The sequence below is a fragment of the Camelus bactrianus genome, chromosome 19 (assembly GCF_048773025.1).
Source record: "Camelus bactrianus isolate YW-2024 breed Bactrian camel chromosome 19, ASM4877302v1, whole genome shotgun sequence".
In the NCBI taxonomy this organism is placed as follows: Eukaryota; Metazoa; Chordata; class Mammalia; order Artiodactyla; family Camelidae; genus Camelus; species Camelus bactrianus.
The window spans coordinates 6,104,198-6,117,084 of NC_133557.1; the positions used below are offsets into that span (position 1 = coordinate 6,104,198).

A 12,887-nucleotide genomic window follows, 5' to 3' on the forward strand; every position below is an offset into this window, starting at 1 on the left:
ATAGAAAATGAGCAAATTATTCCAACTCCAACCCAAGGAACCCAAAGTAGACATGAGGAAGAGAAAGGAGGGGGGACACAGGGAGGGAGGCTGGAAACAGATTTCTGGTAACACAAACCCTTTAGAAAAGGACAGATTAAAATTCTACCAATCAACAGAGGGTTAAGCAAAGCAAAAAATATTCCTAATAGCCTCACCGGCAACTTTGGAAACACCTTAAAAAGAAGTGATGTCTGTTGGTCTCTGGAATTTGTTCTAAGAGAAAGTTTGGGATTACAGTGGCTGATTGAGGGCATGTAATCTGGGAAGAAGAACTGAATTGGGGGCCAGTGCTCTTGGTCTGCTGATGCCTGCTTCCTCCTAGTCCCTTGTTGTGGGCACGTTCCATGTGCAATAAGAGAAAGACAACTGAGCCATGGATCAGAAGGTTTGTCTGAAACACGTCATCCCTCAGCACTTTCATGTCTTTATCTGAAATATGTGGGTAAGGAAGGAGCAAGGGCTTTACTTATGGGCAGATCAGTTCAAATCCCAGCTCAGCCACTTCTCACAATGCCATTTAATGTCTCTTGAGTTTCATTTTCTTCTTCTCTAAGATGGAAAGCGTATCATCTATCTTACGAGAATTTTCTGAGAATTCAAATGACTCCAAGGTACAATCTCTCCACTATAATCAATTACAAAAAAAATTTTTTTCATATATTCCTTCCCACCTTCTCCGACACAGAGTTTTTGGGAGAACACAATCTACAAGCCTGATGTGTAAGCATCATATAATCAATATTAATTTTCTTTTCCCTCCACTCCCACCCCACCATCATTATAATGAGGGTTTTGTAATAGCTAGTTCCCTTCTAATCCCTTCTAATTCCTTAATTCTACCAATAAATTCTCTGCTTCACCACTTTGCTTTATCTGTATATCTTTAGATCCAGCAGAGTAAGCAATTTAGCACAGTTATTTAATTAGTATTTGTAGCATTAAGTTTTCCCTGTATAAATCAGGTTCAAGGTAAGGCGCATGCTCTCTGTTTCTAGAACTGTACACTAAAGGAAGTGAGCCGGCTTCCTAACTCACTGGGAGGTTATGAGAGGGACGTACATCCGGCAGAACAGGGCTCACCGCCACAGAGAAGCCCACCCCTCACACCCTGCCCCGCTTCACCTGGGGAGCATCTTCATGACATCAGATGACTGCTTTCTAGAATTCAGCAGCAATCTCAACTTGTTGCATTTTAAAAGCGCCATATCAGTGTGCTATTTTTAGACATCACCCACAGCTCAAAGGGAGCCATCAAGGATCTCCTTTTGAACCCATATTTGATTATTGGCCAAATTTCCATATCCTGTTCTAGGCCATGTCAAAAACATATGTTTTGATGAAAGGGTGATCAAGAAAGTGCTCTCACATTATAGAGGAAATGGGTTCTGTTTAATATGAATTACTGGCACTAGAAACCCTTGTTTCGAAGCTGAAGGCGCAATCACCAGCATCTGCGCCAAACCCAGTAAGACAGGCTGGGCCTTGCTGACCACAGACCACAGGACTCAGTTCTGGGAAGGACTGCCCTAAAATGCGGGACTGGTGAAATTCCAGGAGAGGGTCTCTATCACCCAAGTTTGGCATATATCACCCACCAGATACGAAAACAGACAAGGAAATTCACAGAGAGGCTACACTCCATCCCGTGTGGGGGCCCTCTTGACCCCAGTAAGTCTGCAGTAAGATGACTCTCAGATGTACTTCCTCCTTTGCCATCTGTCTTCTCCCTCTGCCTCCTTCTTCAAGGATTAAATACTGATTTTGAGTCACTTCAAAAAAATGGAAGAATTCATCCTCCCTCCTGTCCAATTTCTACCCTTATTATTGTAAGTCGACCTATAGTTTTGACTTATTGTCTGATATCTGTATATTTATGTTAATAGTATAAAAATGCATCTACAGTATATACAGCACTAAGAAGTTCAACATGTCATCTTGCTATAAAGGAGCCAACAGGCCCGTAGAGGACCTATGACCTAAACAGGAATAAGTACTAAGCAATGAGACAAAAGTTAGTGTCCTCGGAGTGTAGAATTGAGAGGCAAGAAAGATGATTTCCAGCTGGGTCGATCGGTAAAGGAATGGCCCATGAACAGGTCCTTGAAGGATTTAGTAGGTGATGATTGTTGGGGGAAGTGCTTTGTAGGTAGCAGGAATGGAAGAAGAAAAGAAGCATCCTAGAAACCAAAAGCAAGACATGAACTTGACCATCAAAGAAATTCCAACCAAACCCCTTCTGTAATGAGTGAGATTGTAGACAAATGCATAAAACCACTTGAAAAGCAAGGTCCCCAGGCTTAACATAATCTAAAGTGTTAAATGGCACTGTGCACAGTGAGTTGGGATGAAGATACCTAGCAGAGTTGGGTAACGAACTGGACACCAAAGAACGGACTCGGTTTGGTGCAGGCAACAGAGAAGGTATTCCAGGTAAGTAAAACAACTGATCTAAGATGCCACCTCTACAGACACCCTCCTTCCATCTTCCCAAACACATTCCTTCATCAATATTCAGAGGTGCTTGTATATCATGAGCCTCCTGCTGGCTTTTACGGTATTGTGGAGATGACATTAAGTACGCACAGAAATAATTAGAATTTAATTGCAATTGTGATAAATACAGTGAAGAAAAAGTACAGGGTATTTTGGGCATCTGTACATGGAATGCAAAACTTTCCTGCCTCTTAGAGGTCACTTTGCAAATTCCGAACAGGTGCCAGCATATCCCATTTTCTCCAAAGCAAGTGCCTGGCCAATGGCATCTTCTCACAGTGCTCTGAGGCTCTGTGGACCTCCTATGTGGGTTCTCTGGTCCCCTTTGCCTTGTGATCACCAGAAATGGCACTGCCAGTTTATCTCCAGCACCTGCCGCACCAGGTGGGTGTCTGCCGTGGGAGCTGTCGGTGCCGTGCCCAGATCCCCTGTACCCACTAGGTGTCCGCATCTCCCAGCTGCTGTCAGTGTTGGCGGCTCAAAGCTCACAGCTCACAGCTGCTCTCATCTGAGGAAAAGCATCCTCAGCTGACGGGACCTGCGTCACCAGGAAATACCTACAGGTTGCCTGCCACACATGCGAGCACATGTGCACGTGGGGCAGCCCCTCAGTGGCTGACAGACACAGGGTCTGAAGCACAAGCCTCTAGCCACCAGGGAGACAACCCTGTGGTGCCATTCACGCTCCAGAGCCCTCCGCGGGATCAGGCTGAGGGGAGACGCCAGACCAGCTGACATCTCTGCCCAGCTTCTCCCTCGGCCCCATCCAGCTTCCCTCACTCTTCTCAGGTTCCCCCAAGACCTCTCCCTCAATAAATAACTTCCTCAGGAACCCTCAATTCCAACCCTGCTCTTAGGAAACCCACCTACAACTCTGTCCATTTCTGGATGCTCAGGTGCCTTCCAGATGCAAATTTCCACCCTTTTGATTTCTCCTCCAATGCTCTGCTTAAGGTGCCAGAAAGCAGAGACATCAGGAGACCAGCTGCCAAACAAGGAAGAGAAAGGAACGAAAGGTCCTGAGCTAATCAGTCCCTGAAATAAATCCTAGTTAGTAACACGGCCAGACACATTCTATAGGAATTCTCACTCTTAGAGGCTTCTCATCCGATAAAGCATTTTAAACATTTTTATGTCCCTCATAACATGTTTTCCCCATTATAAAAGTTTTTAATATGCTGAGAGCACTTTATTGAGGTATGATTTACAGGTAGTAGCATGCACAAACCTTGAGACCATACCTTAATGAATTCCGCAGTTTAATTCATATAAATATCACCCAGATCAGGACATAGCACTTTTTCTGCACCCCAGAACGTTCTCCAGTTGCCCTTGCCTTTAAACCACTCCCCATCAGAGGCAACTTCTGTTCTGATTTCTGCCACTATAACAAGTTTTCATATAAATGGAATCACACAGTACGCACTCTTTCCTGCCTGGCTATTTTTATTTAACAAAATTTTTTTTAATCTCCATCCATACAGCTGTGTGTGTCAGCATGTCCCTTTTTATTGCTGAGTTATATTCCATTGAATGTACACGCCACAATTTGTTTTTCTCCATTCTCCCATTGATGGGTGTATGTGTTGTTTCCAAGGTTTGGCAATTCTGAGTAAGTCTGCTAAGAATCTCCTTGCATACCCTGTGCTGGAAGGATTTGTAATTAGCTATAGAAAGTCTATATAGTGAATTCTCCTTTCCCATCATGCAGTTAGGAAGCAATAAAGCTATTCCACTGGGGCTGCGGGGAGTCAGGAGGTAATAAATCTGCAGACTAAGATTATGAAAAGGAGATTAGTGGCAGCTGTGATACCCAGGAGTCAGGAAAGCAGGGTTTCAAAGGCTGGCACAGAGCGGGTGTTCCAGCCTAATGCTCCCTCACATGTAGGGTCTTCATGTATTCGATCTCAGCAAGGAATCAACAGCTAGATGTGTTTGTTCATCCACACTGAACAGATTAGCAAAGCTTGGTCCTTCCTCTAGAACTGCATGGGGCCATCAGACCCAGCTCACCGCAGAGTCAGACTCAAATGCATGCTCGGTCCAACATGAAATCCTGACATGAACCTCCTAGGGACAGGCCCCACTTAAGGGATTTATTTTCCAGTGGGGGAAATTCTCAAAATCCCATATGAGGTTCTACACAGCTAAGTCTAAACTCACTCCTTACTTTACTCACTTCTTGACAGCTAGTTTCCACGTATGGAGTATCTTGTGTTTGTCTGGAATTGTAAAGGCAGTGACTTCACAAAAACTCAGTCTTCTAACCTTCACAGTACCCTAAAAACTAGGTCCTATTATTATTCCCATCTTACAATTGGAGAAACAGGCAAAGGGAGGTTAAATAATTTGCCCAAATTATGCAGCCACCAGAATCATGCTGCTGTATCCGTTGGCATGTTCCACATCATTCTTAGCACTAAACCACGCACAAATGGGCGCTCTATAGAGCAGCAAATATATTTATCTAGAGGCCATGGCCTCAAGAATACAGTATACAGCTAAGACAAGGGAAGAAAGGGAAAAACAGTCCACGGGCTTTCCAGGATCCTGAGAAGCTGGATGCAGACATACTACAGTATGTCCGAGTCTTTAAGACACTGGAGACCCCAGGACAGGGAGGCAGCCCTGTTGCTCCTGAGGTTGGCTGAAGAACCAGGAAGGTCCTGAATGCCATAAACAGTTCCTATTTGGGGCATAGTTTGCAGCAAGTTTTCCCTGGGCAGCAATACAGGTCCTATGTGTTAAAGAACTGGGTGTTGAGAGAATGTACTTGGCCTACGGCAAGGACCTCCAGGCTTGGCATGGACAGACGCAGCAGTAGCTCGGGGCAGCAGGGGCAGCTATGCTGCATGAACCCCTGCACTGATGGGTCCCTTGGCTTCTGATGAGATTCCATGTCCTTAGAAACAATCCATCCTTACAGTGATGGGGAGTGGTCTCCTCCCCCAAATCAATAGCCCCCAAGGGATGTCATAGTGAAGGCTCATAGATGAGCAGACACCTTAGGTCCTCAGTGAGACCCTATTCACTCCTATTTGACATATAAGTCTAAAAAACATAAAAGAGAGAGAAAATGGGGTGGATGCAAGCTCACACACAGCAGGAGAAAGGATCCCTGGATCCTGACAAGCAGAGAGCAAGAACTCCAAGACCGTAATTCAGCTTAAGGAAACAGTCCTACCTACCTTGCTGAAGACTCCATCATATGTATTAATCATACTTTTCTATTTTCTGTATTTCTGGTGATTGGACACCTGGGGCCTTGTTGACTCTGGAGAGACTGTACTTCCCAAGACTAGCCGATTCCCAGAGGCAGAAAACAGTTCGTTTGGGAACATGCCTCTCCTATAAAAATAATAATAAAGTTAATAATCAACCCAGAGCTCAAACCCCAACCGCCTCCTTTATCAGGTTCTCATATTCAGGCCACTCTCCACCTGCCCCAGTCACCCCAGGCAACCAGGGACAGCCCTTATGCCCCAGAGTCTGCTGAAATTATTCAAACTAGCCAACCTTATGCCTGTTAACCCTGCCTCATTCATTCCTTCCCGTGGAAACTACAATAAAGTTTCTTTCCCAAGTTTTCTGTTTCTTCCCCATGTGGCAAGACATGCCATGTGTCCTGTTTCTATGGAGCTGTAAGTATAAAAACGTCTTCCTTTATGACAGTCATTTCCATTTCCGCATGTCTTACCATATCTGATTAAAACAAATCCCAGGTACTCGTAAAACTTCATATTACATCATAGCACATAACATGAAATTTATACTGACAACCCGAAGTCATCAAGAAAATGGTAAAATCCTGGTTCTAAAGGACAAAGCACGAATGCACGCAATCCATTCTACATAAATAGAATACCATTTCTTTCAGCTTTGTTCTGTTTTGTTTTGCTTTGCTGCTTTCATTGTGAAAGTGATACGTGCTCACGGCAAAAAGAGAGAGAGAGAGAGAGAGAGAGAGAGGCAGATGACAGATCACTAACCAGTAAGGAAAGACACACAGTGTGTTAAATGAAAAACAGTAGTTCTCCTCCACCTCCTGCCTGCCCCTGTTTTTGCCATTAACAGTGTTGTGTGCATCTTTGCAAGTATTTTCATGAGGACTCATATTTCTACTTATTTTTATTTTCACGAAATCAGATGGTACTAGACATTGTTCTGTAACTTGCTTTAATTTCTTTAACCATAATTCTTGTTCACCTTTCTTCTTTCTTGTAATCTTAGCCCCCAAAGATCTACATTTTGGAAAGTGATTTAAAAGTTTTCCAAGTAATGAAGCTAACTACACTGAAATTTGACACAATGTTGTAAAATAACTATAACTCAATAAAAAAAAAAGGTTTAAAAAATACACTGAAATTTGACACATTATAAAATGACTATAATTTAATAAAAAATGTTTTAAAAAAAAGTAATGAAGCTGATATGCAGAGAGCAAGATCACTTTGTACAGCACAGAGTACAGAAAACTTCTTTATTCTTTTCTATGCCAATTTCAGAATCCACTCCTACATTTCAGCAGCTGTATATTAAGTAGGGTCTAACCCTGCCCTGTCCAACACAGTAGCCATTAATCGTATTTAAATCTAATTTACATTAAATTAAATTAAAAAGTTCCTCAGTTGCACTAGCCGTATTTCAAGTGCCGAATGGCCACAATGGCTAGTGGCTGCCATATTAAACAAGACAGATATGGAAGAATGTTTCCATAATGACAGAAAGTTCTATTGGACATCAGTGGCGTAACCTTCATGCATTTACCACAGAGAGAGTTTTGTGCAGGATACTGACAATAGGAGAGCTAAGAAGTCCAATGGGACCAGAGAGGCACCCAGGTACTGGGGACAGCAGGAAGCCACTTCGCCCCCAAGGGCAGCAGGCGTCTCAGGAAAACATGGGGTTTCCAGTGCCCCATCACCAGGTGATCTGGCAGAAGCTGAGAACAAGGCAGGCCTGTCTGGCAAGAAGCTGAGTCCATGGAGAAGACAAAACCACTGCTGGAGACGCTGCTCAAAGCATAGAGAGAAGAGAAAAACCTTCCTCCCACCACCTTCCCGCCTCCTTTAAGTACCTCCCATTGGCTTAACCCAGCATGAAGCCAGCAGTCACTGGAGCCTGGAAAAGGCAGCCTGCAAGGTAAGGGAGGAAGTGTGCAGCAGACAGGGCCCCAGAGGCGAGGCAGAGCCTGGTCCATCAGGAGAGCGGCAGATGCCATAAGGGAAACGGAGGTCTCATGGATGGAGCTGGGGTGGTACCCAGGGAATAGGGCATGAAAGCCCTTGGACGGGGCCCTTCGGGCTTTGGACTTTATGGACTTTGGTGGGTCTTAGAAAAAGAGTGTCATGATCAGATTTGTCTTTGAGGAAGATCGTTCGGCTAGGTCAGCAATCCTCAAAGTGTGGCCTTGGACTCAGCCTCCACACCACCTGGAAAGTAGTTAGAAATGCGCATTCTAGGCCCAGCCCCACCCAGGTCTGGTAAGTCGGAGCTCTGAGAGTGGGGCCCAGCAGCCCGTGTACTAAGGAGTCCTCAGGGAACTCTGATTCCTACTAGAGTTTGAGAAGCCCAGTGCTAGCCTGGAGTGGGGAGGACTACATGAGATGAAGTAAGAGACGGCGAAGGTCGGGTTAAGACTGGGACGGGGATGGGGTGCTCGCTGAACAATTAAAGAGGCAGGACTGGCAGGCCTGGTGACAGGACGGGCGTGGCAACAGGGACAGAGGAATCCATCAGGAACAAGCAGAGCAGGCGACTGTCCATGTGATGAGGTTCAGGGGACACCAGACACATCAAGCAGAAACACCTCTGACCCAAATACGTTTAATCACAGGACAGCACCCGATTGCTCTGGACCCTGCCCTTGGCGCTGTGCCAAGTGCCAGGGAACAACAGAGCAAGTCCGGCTCCCCATCCCCCGCCCCATCCAGGGCCTCACAGCTGACGACCTCTGTGGTCCCTCCCTGATACCTGAACTTCCACCTCAGATTCAAGCATCTGCCTTCTGTTAAAATGCAGAAGCTCGCTACAGGGACCCCCATAAGAAGAGGTCAACCACCCCACTAGCGGGGGGATCCTCTCCCGCCAGGGCTGCACCTCTCTCCTATCTTCACCCCGAACAGGGACCAGAGCATGGGGTTTGGAGCAGCGCTGTCCAACTGAAACATAACCCAAGCCATGTAGGTTATTTTAAATTTTCTAGTAACCTCGTTAGAAAGAAGTACAAAGAAACCAGCCACATTAGGTTTAATAACACATTTTCCCTAAGCCATCATTTCAACCAGTAGTCAACATTTAACAAATGATGAACAAGATAGCTTATATTCTCTTTTTCACCCCATACTAAGTCTTGGGGATTTGGTGAGTAGTTTACATCCCCAGGGGGTCTCAATTTCAACTCCCCCTATTCCCAGTAGCCACATGAATCTTGTAGCTCCCATACTGGGAAGTGAAAGGTTAGAAGACTGTAATTTTTTTATTTGGGCTTTTCTGAAAAAAATAAAATAAACGTGGACATTCTTTCCCATGGAACAGACAACCAAGGATTTGTTACAGGCAGCAGTGTCATTGTGAGAGCTGTTGTTCTGTGGGAAGGAAATGGGGAACCAGTGGAGGTGATAGAGGGAAAGCAAGCCAACTAGCTGGGCAGACAGAGGGGCATGAAGACAATTTGCCTGGAAACCTGAGGTGGGAGGGGATGGGCATGAGAATATCCCAGAGAGAGAGAGACGAATGTGGATAAGAAGGTAAGAGGCCAATAAAAATATGGTCACCTGCCTCCATTGGCCCTTGTGACAAATAGAGTGTGCCCTCAGTGGCACTGCTTTTTCCACCATGAACATCTGTCTCCCTGATTCCACAAAAGTCTAAGTCCGCACTGTGTATGTTTATGAAGCACGGAGTGAATGATGCCAGCCCAGCTTTCCCACTTTTACTGTGTGACCTTAGGGAAGTTAATTAATTTCTCTGTTCCTCTGAAACAGAGGAACTCTGTTTCATAAGAACAGAGGAAACTCATCCATAAGATGGAGTTCATCGTTAATACCTTCCTTAGAGACCTGTCATGAAGATTAAACCAAACTACAGCAACAAAGTGTTTCACGTAAGACCGAGCCACATGGAAAACATTTTGAAAAGGTAAACTATTATAATTATTTGTACTGGTCTATATGTCTGTTTTTGTACCAATACCATGCTGTCTTGATGACTGTAGCTCTACAGTATTGTCTGAAGTCTGGGAGAGTTATTCCTCCAGCCTCTTTCTTTATCTTCAGTAATGCTTTGGCAATTCTAGGTCTTTGATGGTTCCATATAAATTTTATTATGATTTGTTCTAGTTCTGTGAAATATGTCCTGGGTAATTTGATAGGGATTGTATTAAATCTGTAGATTGCCTTGGGCAGTGTGACCATTTTAACAATATTGATTCTTCCAATCCAAGAGCATGGGGTATCTTTCCATTTTTTAAAGTCTTCTTTAATTTCCTTCATCAGTGGTTTATAGTTTTCTGTATATAATTCTTTCACCTCCTTGGTTAGATTTATTCCTAGGTATTTTATTACTTTGGGTGCTGTTTTAAAGGGGATTGTTTCTTTACTTTCTTTTTCTGTTGATTCATCGTTAGTGTAAAGAAATGCAACTGATTTTTGAACGTTGTTAACCTTGTAACCTGCTACTTTGCTGAATTCTTCGATCAGCTCTAGTAGTTTTCGTGTGGATCTTTTAGGGTTTTCTATGTAAGACAAGATACAATAAACCTCCTAGAAGAAAATATAGGCAAAACATTATCTCACATACATCTCAAAAATGCTCTCCTAGAACAGTCTACTCAAGCAATAGAAACAAAAGCAAGAATAAACAAAGGGGACCTAATGAAACTTACAAGCTTCTGCACAGCAAAGGAAACCATAAGTAAAACAAAAATACAATCTACGGAATGGGAGAAAATTTTTGCAACTGAAACCGACAAAGGCTTAATCTCCAGAATATATAAGCAGCTCATACAACTTAATAAGAAACAACCAAACAACCCAATCCAAAAACGGGCAAAAGACCTAAACAAGCAATTCTCCAAGGAAGACATACAAATGATCAGTAGGCACATGAAAAAATGCTCAATATCACTAATTTATCAAGAGAAATGCAAATCAAAACTACAATGAGGTATCACCTCACACCAGTCCAAATGGCCATCATTCAAAAGTCCACAGATGACAAACACTGGAGAGGCTGTGGAGAAAAGGGAACCCTCCTACACTGCTGGTGGGAATGCAGTTTGGTGCAGCCACTGTGGAAAACAGTAAGGAGATTTCTAAAAAGACTAGGAATAGACTTACCGTATGACCCAGGAATCCCGCTCCTGGGCACATATCCAGAAGGAACCCTACTTCAGGATGACACCTGCACCCCAATGTTCATAGCAGCACTATTTACAATAGCCAAGACATGGAGACAGCCTAAATGTCCATCAACGGATGACTGGATAAAGAAGAGGTGGTATATTTATACAATGGAATACTACTCAGCCATAAAAACTGACAACATAACGCCATTTACAGCAACATGGGTGTCCCTGGAGAATGTCATTCTAAGTGAAGTAAGTCAGAAAGAGAAAGAAAAATACCATATGAGATCACTTATACATGGAATCTAAAAAAAAAACAAAAACAAACAAAGCGTAAATACAAAACAGAAACAGACTCATAAGACATAGAATACAAACTTGTAGTTGCCAAGAGGGTAGAGGGTAGGAAGGGATAGACGGGATTTCAAAATTGTAGAATAGATAAACAAGATTATACTGTATAGCATAGGGAAATATACACAAGATCTTATGGTAGCTCACAGAGAAAAAAATGTGACAATGAATATATGTATGTTCATGTATAACTGAAAAATTGTGCTCTACACTGGAATTTGACACAACATTATAAAATGATTATAAATCAATAAAAATGTTAAAAAGTAATAATTATTATTATTTGTATTAAAAATGGAAGTGTTTGATTCTTCGGTACTTTTCAAAATTGGAACCAAATAACCAGGAGTGTTACTATCATTGATGAAATCATTTTTTTTTTAAATTTTTGCTTTTAGTTTTTAAAAGAGAGACTATTTGATGGCAGAGAGAGAATGTAGAAGTTGAGTGAGGGCAAGGTCTCAGCCAGGAACTCAGGACTTTTGGGCTCAGATGGGCCTGGGCAGGGTAAGAAGAAACATGAGCCACGTGGCACAACAGGCTCCCCATGGAAAGAATGAGGAAACCAATACCAGAAAGCGAAACCCCAAGCCTGGTCGGCAAGGGCCGCGCTGCTGGGAACCCAGGCAGGCAGACAAGGCTACGTGCTGCGCGTGGGAACTGGACCCCTGCGCCCTGCTCACAGGCAGCGGCTGCCCTGCCTCCTCTCTGCCTGGTCTTGGCCAGTGTCTCCTGTCTCCATTCCTCGGGGTAGACCCACACCTCTGGCTTTATTTGTATTGCAGGGTACGCCTATATCCCATCACACAGGCCTCGGGGCTCTACTCAATTAAAAAGAAGTTCCCAGCCCCTTACAAGGCTGGGAACACCTAGCTTCCCATGCTGCCCGGGAGACATGTCCCAGTCACCACCGCGAGCGAGGCTGTGTGTTCCCGTGCAGCTAGGAGGTGGCTGTGGTGACCACGGTTGACCTCAATCCTGCTCAGCAACTCTGCTCCTTCTCAACTCTATAGAGACCCAGGGAGCCTCCAAGGAGACAGCCATGAAGGGCCATGCTTTCCCCATCCCACCCTATTGCCCTGACTAGGAAGTTTTTTCTGAGGGGGGAGGTTGATGCCAAGTTAAGAAGGGCACCTTCAAAGAATTGGAATCAACCCCCATGCATAAACTATGGTGAAATTCGCCTGCCCCACCCCTTCCCTAGGACAGTAGATGGGAATCTGGCTTCCAGAATGGAGACATTTCCATGGGGAAGGGAACCAAAGCACATACCCAAGACACAGCATCGGGAAAACAGGCTCTGTTTTCCACAAGTCCTCCCTCAGAAGGAACAGAGCTGGGCATTCTGGCTGGCCCGTAAAACGCTCCCCCACAGAGGTACAACCAACCAACAGAAACCCAAGCACCTTTCAAGCTGAGATCAGACAGAATCAAACACTGTTTTATTTTACTTTATAATTTTTCTTCCATTTGACTTTGCTGACTCTAAGTCTTAACAAAACAAATGTGTAGACAGGGGCAAAATAAATCCCAGGGGACTGAAGCTTCCTGAATATTTACATCCATTTCCTGCATCACGTTCAGCAAGGGCTAAGAGGTATATCCACTGAAAAGAAATTAAATGTGAGAAAAGAAGCAGGTTTAACAATGA

The 12,887-nt window shown here is 44.1% G+C and overlaps 1 long non-coding RNA gene across 9 annotated transcripts in view; it reads right to left on the reverse strand.

Moving 5' to 3' along the window:
- The window catches only part of LOC123613607 (uncharacterized), a 387,060-nt gene that overhangs the window by 297,333 nt on the left and 76,840 nt on the right, over nt 1-12,887 (reverse strand). For 8 of the 9 annotated variants that reach the window (XR_012500538.1, XR_012500539.1, XR_006720973.2 and 5 more), the window contains one exon: nt 5,724-5,883. The exons of the other annotated variant lie outside the window; for it this stretch is intronic. This is a non-coding gene — a long non-coding RNA (uncharacterized LOC123613607). The remainder of the gene's footprint in view (nt 1-5,723; nt 5,884-12,887) is intronic. 9 annotated transcript variants of the gene reach the window in all.